The 10,514-nt window shown below is 41.4% G+C and overlaps 1 long non-coding RNA gene across 2 annotated transcripts; it reads left to right on the plus strand.

The window, feature by feature from the left end:
- The first annotated feature begins 1,064 nt into the window (after positions 1 to 1,064).
- On the plus strand, positions 1,065 to 2,348 carry LOC115580630 (uncharacterized). 2 transcript variants are annotated; one of them, XR_003983889.1, is made up of 4 exons: positions 1,065 to 1,147; positions 1,228 to 1,465; positions 1,622 to 1,736; positions 1,861 to 2,348. It is a non-coding gene; the product is annotated as an uncharacterized LOC115580630 (long non-coding RNA). The 2 variants fall into 2 exon arrangements; XR_003983888.1 differs by having other exon boundaries at positions 1,065 to 1,465.
- The last annotated feature ends 8,166 nt before the right edge of the window (positions 2,349 to 10,514 follow it).

Here is a 10,514-nt window from a genome sequence, read left to right on the forward strand (position 1 = left end):
ATTCAGAGTCAGGTGACAATGTGCCTGTTAGTATGACCCATGATGTGAAACTTCTTTGTTTTCCTTTTTCAGAATTGGCAAAGACACCCTGGCTGATATAATCAAACACTTTGAGGAGAATGGGGCAAGACCACAGTTAAGGAAGAAGCACTCACAGCCACGGCCAGGTTCATCAGCCGCAGCATTATCAACGGAGTTGTGGAATTTATAAAAAACTATGCAGAAGACAATGCCATCATGCTGCCTGGCCAACATCCTGGGCATAGGGATTGGCATGTGAAGCTGCTGCCAACCCATGTGTCTAAGGCCTCAGTTTGGCGTCTCTACGTGAAGTCTGCTAAGGAATGTGGTATGTGTAAAATTTATTTCGAATTGAGTACTTGTAATGTGAAGTAATGTGAAGTAATATTAGCAATTACAATATAATTAATCGTAAGTATTATCTGTTTTTTTAGATGAGCGTGCAGTTTGCAAATCAAGCTTCAAAGCACTGTGGAACCAGCTTCTCCCATACATCAGAAGTTGCAGGCGACGTACAGATCTCTGCTGGCAGTGCCAAAACAATAACGAGCAGCTGGTACAAAGTGCAAACTTCCCAGATGATAGAAAGTCTGAAGCGGTCAAGAAGCAACGCGATCATCTTGCCCTTGTGCAAAAAGAGAGGGCTGTGTACAACAAGATGACTGCTGCCTGCAGAAAGACATGTGCTGACTCTAAGTTGTCTTTGTGACCCTCCCCATCAGCAAGCAAGAAGATCAGGATGCATTACAGTTTTGATTTTGCACAGCAAGTACTATTTATCACACATCATTTACTTCACTTTATTAAATGTCCCTTGAAGGGCAATTTGGTTTGCAGCAGACACACATGGCAAGCGTTACTGTACAATAAAGTGCATGGAGAATAAGTAGCCTAATAATAGTGCAAATGCAGAATAGCAGCAATATAGTAATCTATATCTGTATTTATTAGACAGTTATGAATAGAAACAAATGTCTTTCATTTAATCTAATCCCCTTTCCCTCTCTCCCTCTGTCTTCTTCAGATACACTTTCCCTCAAACCCTCTGCAGCCTGGGCCAATGTACTTCCTGACTACACGGAAATGTGGCCTTTTTGGTGTCTCCTGTGAAGGGCTGCAAAAACAGGTGAATTTCCTGATTAATGAAGGCATGTCATCAAGTAAGGGGAGCAATGAAGTCATCAGCTTCATGCATAATTTCTTCAGCTACTTCGGAGTTGGAGAAACAGACGTGGATCTTCATTGTGGCAACTGCAGTGGGCAAAACAAAAACAACTACATGCTCTGGTACGCTGCCTGGCGGGTTGGACACAAGCTTCATGACACAATTGACATCCACTTCCTTACTGCTGGCCACACCAAATTTTCTACTGACTGTGGCTTTGGACTTATCAAGCAAGCATACATGAAGACCAGAGTCAACACTTTGGCAGACATCGCTGAGGTTAGTTTTCATTTTTTCAACAGTTCTGGGCTTGTGTAAAAAAAGTCAACATAGAGCTTTTAACATGAATGACTTCAGTGCTGTTCTCTGTTCTGCTTCAATGAAAGGTTTAACTTAAGATCTTTTTTTCTTCTTCTGTTCTTTTTTTGTCATCAGGTAGTGGAAAACAGCTCTCCTGAGTGTTAGTGTTAGTCGAGACCTTCGACTGGCAGCAGCATCTGAGTCCCAACTTCCGAAAGCTCCCACAGATCAAGAGTTATCAGCACTTCAGGTATTTATATTGAAACTTTCACATTGTGTACATATAAAAAATAATTTCATGGACATGATAGTGTTTTATGAGAAAATAGTTAGCCATGTTTAAAATGCCCTGTTATGTGCTTATTCTGTCACAGCTTTGATGCCAAGAGACCAGGTGTGGTGCTTGCAAGAACTCACTGTGATGCAGAACCTGTCGCATTCCAGCTACTGCGCAAGTCAGCGGTTCTGCCCCCTATTGACAGTCTTCCTGTCCTTGCCCCACCTGGACTGAACATTGACAGGCAGACCTATCTTTATGAAAAAATCAGGCCTTTCTGTGCTGACGAGGCAAGAGACATCACATGCCCAGCGCCAAGGGTCACAACACAGAAGAGACCACAGAAGAGTATGCAGAAGAGGATGCAGATGTGATATCACCAAGTAATTGTCACTCATGTGCGTGGTGGAGTTCTCCATGAGGCAGCGGCTTCTCTCCCTCTCTCTCTCTCTCTCTCTCTGTGTGTGAGTGTAAGCGAGCTTGAGTGAGTGACCTACGGAGTGAGTGAGTTTCAAACTTTGTTAGATTCTATGTTGTGGACATGGATAATCCTCTCCACCCTCTCCAACTCACACTGGTCAGACAGCGGAGCACCTTCTCCGGAAGGCTGCTTCAGCTTCACTGTCATAGCAATAGATACAGGAAATCTTTCCTGCCACAATCCATCACTTTATACAACAACTCTCTCACCTCTGCCTGACAGAGAACTCTGGTCTCTCTACTGTTTTGTTGTATATATTATTATTGTTATAGTATATTTTGCATATTTTGTTTTGTTTTATATATTATTATTGTTTATTGTTTATAGCACACTGTGCACTGTATATATACACTATGTATATATTGGATTCTATTTATGTTATGTACAAAGTGTTTTATTTGCGGACCCACTACTGCTGTAACAAAATAATTTCCCAGTCTGGGATCATTAAAGTAATTCTATCTATCTATCTATCTATCTATCTATCTATCTATCTATCTATCTATCTATCTATCTATCTATCTATCTACGTGTTAAGTGTTTTTGTTTGTGTTGACTGTATTGTAGGCTATTGTTTGTTGTAGTTTGTGTGTTTGTTAGCAGTTGACAGTCGGGCATCATGCCCTCAGCTGGGAAGCGTAGACAGTCAAGATAGCAGTTTGGAGAGCCTGTATTCACACAAGACTGTCTTTTGTTGTATTTGCAGTATTCACAGTATTTTCCTGTGAAATAAAGACACTGGCACCTGGACGGACACTGACATCATTGTGCAAGTTTGCAACAAGTTTATACATTTTGGAGATAACGTTGTTTTTCTGAAAGCTTCAATAGCTCAGCAAACCTCCAGAGAAGGACTTCCAGAGAGTGACCATCAGCTCCTCACCAGCAGCGTGAGCTGGAGCTCGGCTACGAGCAGCTGTGGAGGTCCCAGGGCCCTGTGTGAAGAGCCGGCCACAGTGACGCATCGTGAGCCACACAGCGCCCTTTAGCCCTGTGCTGGCAGGACTCTGGAGCGCTGGAGGCCGTCCACAAGGGTCAGAAAAGCGACCCTCTAAGAATGTCTAAAAGGGTCTAAGAGTGAGAGGGACCACTTCATTTTACAGTACAGTTCTGTTGTTATGTGCCACTAATTACTCCTAAGTAGGCCTAATAAGACGGTAATAAGGGTCCAACCGTGAGTGGCACCACTTGATTTTACAGTACAGTTCTGTTGTTATGTGCCACTAATTACTTCCGAAGTAGGCCTAATAACACTGTAATAACGGTCTAACAGGGAGAAGGTCTTCCCTTTATTTTACAGTACAGTTCTGTTGTAATGTGTCACAAATTACCCTGTAAATAAGTTTAATAAGACTGTAATAAGGGTCTAATAGTGGGAAATAAAGATAAATGTCCTGGCAGCTTCAGTAGCTGGTCTAATGTTACTGGGGTTGGATAGTGACAATGGTCTGATGTCTTAACTATGGGAGCAGAGCGTCGAGGAAGCCACCTACAAACTCCACAAGACTCCAGAGAATATCCAGGTAACCAGGGACGATATGGTTTGACTTTAGTTAAGGTACTGTTTTCTTATAATGATCAATAAATGACTCTGTAAGAAAATGAAACTATGTTAAATAAAACTCAAATAAATGTATTTTCCTCTGAACTCTGTGTGTTTTGTCCGACAATTATAAAGGCTGTGGCCAATACAATGTGTACATTCGTCTAATTAAGCTGTAGGCCGATGTTGGTAGCACTAAATGTACAATTTTGTTAATGAGGGTAGAATAGCGTCTAACTAGCGTATTTTGAATCGGATATGACTAAGATCTTGTAAAATGGTGTCTATCTCCGGTTTGGTTTGTAATTACAGTATAATTTGGTATGATAGTGTCTAAGTATAGTAGCCTATATTATAAGTATAAGACTGTATATGCAGTTTCTGATTACAGCATAATTTGGGTAGGCTATAAGGTGTCTAATTACGGTATAATTTTCTTGTATACTGTCTAATTAAGATTACATTATTTCTGGTTGTCTAAATTGACGCAAAGTACAGCTTGTGACGTCTTATTTGATACAAAGTATGACTTGTTACGTCTTATTAGTGTATTGTTTTGCATAATTTGATACAAAGTAAAGCTTGTTACGTCTTATTAGCGTCTTGTTTTGTACAATTTGATACAAAGTAAAGCTTGTTAAGTCTTATTGGCATCTTGTTTGGTCTAATTTGATACAAAGTATGGCCCGTTACGTCTTATTAACGTACTGTAAAATAAAGTGCGACCCGTTTTAATCAGCCAATTCCGCGATTCCGTGATCGTGGAAATCATAGGGCCCTTCATTCATTAAAAACGAGGAGTTGGCCAAAGAGTTGTCGCGCTATGGGCAGCTGGCGCCTCCCATTAAAATGGTGCTTTTGGGATGCAAGTCACAAAAACTAAAATACGTGGTGTGTCACAGAAGACAGGTCTTCATGATCCCGAAAGACAGGATCTAAACCTGACCTTGAAATTGACAATTTCAGCTACATTGTGTTCGCCACATCTGAAATGCTGAAGTGTTTGGCTGAAGGGACGAGGGACATGTGATCTGCTCCTGCCCTCAGGACAGCTGAGCCGGTGGGCTCAGCCGGCGGTGCCGGGCTGGCTGATCAACTACCTGTATGGGCCACTGAACGGGCCACCTGAACGGGCCATTGAAAAGTGTCCAGATCATTTCTTGTTTCTGGGAGGTGATTTTAACTGCACCGGAAATGCTAAACTAGACAGAAATCACTTGGAGCCTCGTCAGGCCTCATCCATCAGACTTAGACAGCTCATTGAGACGTGTGAGCTAAAGGATGTGTGGAGAGGTTTTAACAGGAAGGTTTTTGTACAGGCAGTACACCTGGAGTCACTGCAGAGACAATCTGATTTCACTGGCAAGACTTGATCGCTTTTATTGTTTTAAGCATCATTTTAATATTTTTAAAAATTGTCAGATATTTCCTGTTGGCATGTCCAATCACTCTCTTGTGCAGTGCACTTTCCACATTCAGAACATTAAGCTCCACAGCGCTTACTGGCATTTTAACACTCATCTTTTAAACGACAAATCTTTCAGAGAAGCTTTTATTTTTTTTTTGTGTTCACTTCAGAAGAATAAGTCTGGCTTTTCTTCAGTACAGCGGTGGTGGGATTTAGGTAAAAGTCTTAACAAACAGTTTTGTCAGCAGTATACTCGCAATGTCACCAAGTATATTACCAGGTCTCTTCATGACCTAGAGATATAAGTAGTAGAACTACAGAGTCTGGTAGATTCTACCAAAGATCAAGAACACATTGAACCTGTTGGGCATCACAGCACAGGGGGCTCTGGTCCGCTCTCGTTTCATGAATCATCTCAGATAGATGCTCCATCAAAGTATTTTTTTGGTTTGGAATGAAAGAACGGCCAGAAAAAGATCATCCACTCATTACGCTCTGAGGACAGATGTGCAATAACAGGGTCCCCTGAAATTCGCAGATATGCCACCTGCTTTCATAGAGAGCTTTATAAAAAGGAGAATGTGGAAGATTTGGCGCAAACTTTTTACTCTGGATTACCTTGTGTGGATGCTGACACTAACACAGTGTTAGATAAAGAACTATCTCTAGAGGAACTCTACACTGCTGCAATGAGTCTCGGAACCGGTGAAGTTCCTGGCATCGATGGCCTTCTTGTTGAGTTTTATAAATCTTTCTGGTCAGTGATGGGTGGAGATCTGCTGGAGGTGTTCCAGGAAAGTCTGTGTAAAGGACAACTACCACTGAGCTGCAGGAGGGCAGTAATCACATTGCTGCAGAAAAAAGGTGATCTGCAGGATCTTAAGAACTGGAGGCCAGTATCTCTGCTGTGTGGAGATTATAAAATCATCTCTAAAGCTCTGGCGTCCAGACTAAGAGAGGTGATGAGCGAGGTCATTCATGTTGACCAGACCTACTGTGTGCCCGGCAGGTTAATAAGTGATAATTAGAGATGCACAGAACGATCGGCAACCGATCGCAATCAGCCGATAATGCCCCTATCGGTTTTGATCAGAGTTCTCAAAATAGATCAAAGCAGGCCGATCAGATGACGTTTCAATATAGAGTGCATTGACTGCATGCAGGGTGGGAATTTCACGGCGGCAACGGCGGCCACCTGCCCTTTGGCCTTGATGCCGCGTGAAAAAAATCTCATCGTACGGCAACAGTGGCCTTTGTGCCCCTGGCCCGGTCAGTGTAGTGGGCTCGCCTTGAATTACAGCCACCTGAGTGCACAGTAGTCACTCACAGTAACTTCAGTGAGTTCGCGGTTCACGCAGGTGGAGTCTCATCATCACATCGATGATCTCACGTGAAAGCCTCTCAAACAGCAGCAGCGTCTCAAAACAGAAGAACGAAACTTACAGCACAGCGAGCGAACACAGCCGGTTTTGACATGATACTTAACTGACTTATGTGGTAGGATTAAGTTTGGTAAAGTTGGAAATATATACACAGACTCAGACTTTCCAGATCAATAACTCATAAGTGAAACCTTGTTAAAACCCAAACGGCGGGTCTTTCCTACCGTAGTAAGGTAGACAACGAGCTACAACCGTATTTTTTATCAAAACCAGCGGTCCTCCGGGTCTGTATGGTCAGCCGTCTGTGAGACGATGGCACAGGGACAGTCTACAAAGTGCAACACCAAAAAGAGAAACTACAAAAAATATTCAATAACTTCACTATTATTCAGTGTAGTGCCACCAAAATCACTCCACACATTAGTGGTCTCCTGCTGGTTATTCTACATTTTTTTGTTTGGAAAAAATGTGCTTTGCCATAATTTTGGGGAATTTCTATTTGGAGAAATATTCAATAACACTAATTCAGTGTGGTGTCACAAAAATCACCTAACCCTAACCCTACTTAAAAAAAACTGTTTTCTAATTTAACATTAACTTGATATTGGTATTTAAAAAATGTTTTAATACATAATCCATGTGAAGTGAAGGCCAAATGGACTTGCCCCTAAAATGACAAAATTCCCACCCTGACTGCATGCATTCCCACTAGTAAGCTACAGTTACTCTATGTAAGCTGAGTCCAAGTTGTCTCTAAGAGAGTCTGTAGAGTGTGAAATATTGTACATTGCCTCAGCCTGCAATAAAACGATGGTCAATTCATGATTCTTTCTCATCTCCTAATTTTTATACTTAATAATACAATGTCAATGTTGTGTAAGAAGAATCATTAATTAAATATATGAAAGTTACATGAGACAACAATATAGAAGAATTTATGGATTTGATGCTGTGATCGGTGATCTGCAATATCGGGATCGGCAGATACTGCTTTCAGTGATCGGTGATCGGTGATCGGCCCCAAAAATCCTGATCGGTGCATCTCTAGTGATAATATCACTTTTATTTGACATATTTTGGATGTCTCTGGCTCAGTGGTTGTAGATGCTGGTCTTATTTCCATGATCAGGAAAAGGCATTTGGCTGGGTTGAACATCGGTATCTATGGCAGACACTGAAAGCTTTTGAGTCCAGCCCAGGTTTTATTGCTAAGATCCAGGTACTGTACTGTGACATTGCGAGTATATTTAAAGTTAATGGTGGCTTGGCTGCACCTTTTGTGGTCCAGAGGGGGGTATGGCAAGGATGCTCTCTTTCCAGGATGTTATATTCCTCTGCCATTGAACCTCTGCTGAACAAACTTAGGAGAGAGCTCTCTGGTGTTTGTTTTCTCGGGTGCACATCAGCGTTTAAGCTATCTGCGTACACAGATGATGTGGTGTTTATCCTCAATAAACAGAGCGATATTCACATTTTAGAAGAAAATGTAGGTCTTTTTAAAAAAATATCAACTGCCACCATTAACTGGAAAAGGAGTGAAGCTGTGTTCACTGGGAAAAAGACTTTAAACACCTTGACTCTACCAGGAGGGCTCACGTGGAAGAAAGTGGGGCTGAAGTACTAGGGGTGTTTTCGGGGGAGGAATCCATGTTAGAGAAAAACTGGGAGAACACTTTAGAAAAAATAGAGGGCAAGCTTAAAAAATGGTGGTGGCTTCTTCTGAGCATGTCATATAGAGGGCACACACTAATAATCAACAACCTGGTATCCTGTTCTTTATGGCACAGACTGGCTTGTGTGGATCCCCCCTCTAACTTGCTCTCAAGAATTCAAACTGTTCTGGTAAGCTTCTTCTGGGATAAACTACATTGGATTCCTCAAGCTGTTCTGTTTCTTCCAAAGGAAGAGAGAGGGCAGGGACTCATACACCTACCAAGTAGAGGCGCCACTTTCTGCCTCCTTTTTATCCAGAGACTACTGTTTGGCCCTGAAGACTTGATATGGAGGCCACTTGCACACAATGTCCTACAACAGTTTGGTGGTCTGGGACTGCAGAACTAATTGTTTTTAATAGATGCACCAACTTTGAAATTACAGACTCCATACCATCCCTCTACCGTGGTGTCTTCACAGTGTGGAAAACACTGATGAAGGAGAGACTGGAGCACAGTGACTCCTTTTACTGGTTGTTGAGGGAGCCAGTGGTGCATGGAGGATGGCTGGATGCCCCCTGCTGGATGGGACCGGCAGTGACTGAATTGTTCTACAGAACAAGGATTTTAACTCTCGGATCTGTGGTAGACATTGCTGGATCCGATTTGAACGATGCCGCTGCACTAGCAGCAAGCCTGGGAATATGATCAATGAGGATTATCAAGCAGCTCCTTGGACACTGGAAAAACTGTCTGACTGGACACGAATGCATCCTGCTAGAAAACTACTGTCACAGTGTGGCTGTGCCTAATGCTGACGATCCCTTTCTTCCCTTAGGTGTTCATCCCAGGTTTGGCAACTGTACTGGGGGTTTTTTGGAGGAGAACAGTTGTACTCTGCTAAACCTACAAGAAGTCAAAGGTAAAGCTGTGTAACATGTTGACACACTTTGGCGAGGTCACCTGCACTTAGGAGGTGATGTCAAACCTGCCTGGAGTGGTTTGTATAAGCCCCCGCTAACAAAGAGGGTAGCCGACCTTCAGTGGATGCTCTTATATGGTGCGGTAGCTGTCAATGCTTTCCTGACTGTAATTAACAGCGGTGTAAGTGATGCTTGTCCTTTCTGTCCTCACAAAGAAACAGTGTTCCACTGTTTTTCAGAGTGCGTGTGTCTTGCACCACTGTTGGAGAAATTGTTTGAAAAAATGGGGGAAATTTTCTCCAGACAACTGTTCATTTGTGGTGCCAAGTACAGAAGGTCGGCCAAACACACATGTCAACTAGCTAACTTCATTTTGGGACAAGCGAAGATGGCTGTGTATGTGAGTAGGAAGAGAAAAATTGACCACTCAGTAGACATTAATCTGACACTGTTGTTTAAGAGTATGGTCAAAGCCAGAATAAAGATTTGAATTATTACAGAGAAATGAAGGATGTGGATGAGTTCAGCCTGATGTGGGCTCACGGTGATGTGTTGTGCTCTGTGAATGAAAGCCAGCTGTTCTTTTCTGAAGAGTTATTGTTATTTTACTTTGTACTTATTTATTGATTTGTCTGTGTCTGAAGATGACCATATTTATTTGTAAATATTATTTTTTTTTAGACTGACAGAATGAAGTCATTCTTAAAAATCAAAATCTCTCTCTCTCTCTCTCTCTATCTCTCTCAATTCAATTCAATTCAATTCAAATGGCTTTATTGGCATGAGGTAACATTGTACATATTGCCAAAGCAAGTGTTTGGAATTAAAAAAATAATAATAACAATAACGGAAAACAATATTTACAATAAATTATTTATAATGTATACTGTTGGTATACTCTCTCTCCCAAATTCAAATTTAAATTCAAATGGCTTTATTGGCATGAGGTAGCACTGTACATATTGCCAAAGCAAGTGTTCAAGGAATTCAACGTAATAATAACAATAAAGGAAAACAATATTTACAATAAATTAGTTATAATCTATACTGCTGGTAATACTGTAACAATGATTGACTCAATCACAGTCATAGTCACAATCAATCAAACTCAGTCAATAAGTAATCAATAACAATGTATCAATCAATAGATCAATCAATCAATCAATCACTTTGTGTCAACTAAAAATGTCATTAAAACAGTAGTAAAGTAAAGTAAAGTAGTAGCCTATTGGCTACTGTTAAAACAAGTAGTATGTTGTCAATATAACAATAATAACAAAAGAAAGAAGAAAACAACAAACAACAAATATGTGTGTCACACATGATGTTGATGTTGGTGGTGTGTGTGTGTGTGTGTTGCGT

This window comes from Sparus aurata, chromosome 4, assembly GCF_900880675.1.
Source record: "Sparus aurata chromosome 4, fSpaAur1.1, whole genome shotgun sequence".
Lineage (NCBI taxonomy): Eukaryota > Metazoa > Chordata > Actinopteri > Spariformes > Sparidae > Sparus > Sparus aurata.